The sequence below is a fragment of the Sabethes cyaneus genome, chromosome 3 (assembly GCF_943734655.1).
Source record: "Sabethes cyaneus chromosome 3, idSabCyanKW18_F2, whole genome shotgun sequence".
Classification (NCBI taxonomy): Eukaryota; Metazoa; Arthropoda; class Insecta; order Diptera; family Culicidae; genus Sabethes; species Sabethes cyaneus.
The window spans coordinates 101,872,099-101,875,784 of NC_071355.1; positions in this window are offsets into that span (position 1 = coordinate 101,872,099).

Here is a 3,686-nt window from a genome sequence, read left to right on the forward strand (position 1 = left end):
AATTCCAATCGAACAGAATCAGTTGTCAAAAGTAAGTCCACACGCTCAACCTCGGCTACTCAAAATTGAGTAAAGAACTACTCAGTTTCGGAAAAACCGTGGGTACGCAAAAATGAGTAAAGGTGCTGTCACTCAAAAATGAGTAGCCATACATTTTCTCCAAAATGAGTAGTTTTTGCTCAGTTTTTTTTACTTGGATAAATGGGTGGAAACTACTCATTTTTGAGTAACCGGGCATTTTGTCAAAACAGAGTAGTTTCTACTCAGTTTAATTAACTAGATTAATGAGTGGAAACTACTCATTTTATTGAGAGGAATGGTTAGAAACTACTCATTTCGAATATGATTTTATGATTGTGAATTTTATGATGTATTCTTCTGAATATTTATTTGTAATTAATAAAAAAAACAATTGTAACGACGTATAATGATACGAAACCCTTATCAGACCGGTATTTTGTTATGGACTTGAAACTGTGACGCTGCTTACCAAGGGCCTAAGCACCCTTGCCGTGTTCGAGCGAAATGTGCTGCGGACAATATTCGGCGAAGCACAAACTGAAACAGCTCATTGTTACTAACTTAACTTAATTGCTTACTTATTGGATTTCCACTGTAATGTTTCTCTTTACAAATCCTTGACCCTGAACAAAGTTCTAAACTAAGTGGTTAACGTATCTCTAATAAATTACAATTACAATTACAATTACTGAAAGCGAGTGGGGGAAAGAGTGGGGGAGGCGTATGAATCATGATGTGCTTCAGACACTGCTTGAAGAGGTTCCCATCGTACATCTCGCGAAAGTCGGTAGGCTGCGGTGGGCAGGACACGTCGTAAAGATGCCGGACAGTGCGACAAAAACAGTTCTCTTCAACAACCCCACCGGCATCGGGAAACAGGAAGGCTCGAGGTGCGAGATGGTTCGACCAGTTCGAAAGTGATTTGCGATTTTTGAGACGTCTGGCAAATTGGTGACGAGTGGCCCAGGATCGAGTTGAATGGAGGCGACTGCTTGAAACAGCACGAGCCACCCCGGCTATATACTGCTGACAACGATGACGACGATGACTGGTGTTGTTACAACAAAATGTGACGATTTCACAAGGGTAAACTGTATTTGATGCAATTCTGCTGTATAAATTTGATCAAATTCGCCTCGATGATAAATACTATAATTATTGCAGCTTACTTCATCCAGTGCTAAATGTTTGAAGAGGGTATCTTTCAACTTGGGAAACGATCATTTTAGAACGATCATTTTTGCGAGCTTCCGTTGCTCCTCGGATGTTGAGTATCTATAAAAACATAAAATAAATTAACAAATAAATGATATAACATGTTAAATTTACTCTAATATTATTCTTTTCCATTCCGAAAATTCGAACTATATTGCTGATTGCAAGAAAAATTGTCCGAAGTGCACAATCCCTCATAAACGTTATATTGTACATTAAATCGTTTCGGTATCTTCGGTGCACTTTTGACGTAGGACTACGTCTTACGGAAAGGTTTGGGATAGGGTGTCATTTCAAAAAATCTTTCTCGAAAAGTGGTATGGTTTTGAACGCTAATAGTTCAGCGGTTTCCCGATCGATTTCCAATATTCTTACACCAATCGATCGGAAAATCTTCTAAGAATTAACCCAAATGAGGAAAAGTGTGGATTCTTGATGTTGAACTATTGAAAAATTGAAAATAATGAACCTATGTTTAACCAGAATTCTCGCTTCGTGATTACTTACTTATTTAGGTGGCTTGTCGTCCTAAGACAAACCCTATTGAACAAAGTTTCTCCATGTAACTCGGTTGAGGGCTATCGCTCTCCCATTCCTCGGACACCGAGTACTCTCCGTCAGATCTCGCCCCACCTGGTCTAACCATCTTCCTCGCTGCACTCCTGGTCGTCTTGTTCCTACCGGACTTGAGGCGAGCACCATCTTTGCAGGGTAGTTGTCCGGCATTCTTGCAACATGCCCTGCCCGTCGTATCCGTCCAGCTTTAGTCGGTACATAACACCTTGTAGCGCTATGTTGAACAGCAGGCATGAAAGACCATCACCTTGACGAAGCCCTCTGTGTGATTCGAATGAACTTGACAATCCACCCGAAATCCGAATACAGCACTGTGTACCATCAATCGTAGATTTAATCAGTTTGATGAGCTTCCTGGGGAAGCTGTTCTCGTCCATGATTTTCCATAGCTCTTTTCGGTCGATGGTATCATATGCGGCTTTGAAGTCAACGAACAGATGGTGCGTGGGAACTCGGTATTCACGGCCCTTTTGGAGGATTTGCCGCAGTGTAAATATTTGATCCGTTGCAGACCGACCTTCGACGAAGCCGGTTTATCAGTTCCCACAAATCTGTTCGCAATTGGTGATAGTCGGCGGAAAATGATTCAGGACTGCACTTTATAGGCGGCATTGAGAACAGTGATCGCTCGATAGTTCTCACAGTCCAACTTGTCGCTCTTTTTATAGATCGGGTTCTTTTTCCAGAGCGGTGGAGCGGCCAACGAGCTGGGAACGGGCTTTGTAGTGTTGGGCAAAATGCAGGATCGCGTAATGGACTGGAAAGCGATCAACGGGAGGATGTGCGTATTAAGGATAAAAGGTTGTTTCTTCAACTACACCATCATAAACGCAAGGAGCGATAAAATATTTTTATAACAACCTGAAAATATTGTTTCAAAACGAAATTCTATTTGAATCAAGAAAATAACAATTTTGAATTAAAAGTAAAGTATTTTCAAATTTGAATTTAAAATTGATATAACAATAAATATTTTCATTTCAATCAAACATTCCAGTTTGAAACCACATGAAGTTCCTGTTTGTGCGTAAAACAACCATAAATATGGTTGAAACTACATTTTTATTCTCCGTGCGTACATTGCATTGTCCACACGAAGGTAGACCCGACAACGAGACGGAGGCGTTCTATGACAGCTGCTCACGATGGACAGGCTTGCTGATTATCGCGAAAGCGCTTTACTCTCTTTGTTAGTTATTCTCCAGAGAGTTGCACGGCCAGTGAAAAAAAGCTTCTCAGATCAGCTTCGATCAGCTTTGCGGTTGAAGCTATTCGGCATATTTCGCTTTTCCATGTTCTTCGTTCTTCTCTGAATTATCGCCTGTATGGCAGGCAACAAGTATTGCTCACTAATGAGTTACGAGTTAAGGCGATTCATAAAGCAGTCTTCAGCTAAAGAAGCGTTCAATAGTGAGCGATATCATCTACATTCTTCATGAAGAATATTTTTTGGTTCTTCCTCGCGAATGAATGAATGATTTTAGGGAACAAGGGAAACTATTCATGTTGAATGGCAAAATTCGTTGTGATGGTAAACAGAATCAGAAGATTTGTTGCATTGCGGCTAGATAAACCTAAAACTTTTCCTCTTAATTCTATTATTTGGTCGCCGTTAAGTCAAACGCGTTCAAAGTTTGTTGCTCTGTATGGTTTATACAGTCAACCAAAAAAGTATTCGGACAGCAGCGCATAAATCTTTTAGTAATTTTGCACAGTATTTTTGCAAAGAATGGTACAGGTATACCTCGATATAAGACAGCCTCGTTATAAAACAACCTCGATATAAGACAATTCGATATAAGACAATTTTGTCTTATATCGAAACAAATCCCTTTGACATAGCTGATAACGATACCAGAGCTGATTTTCCATTC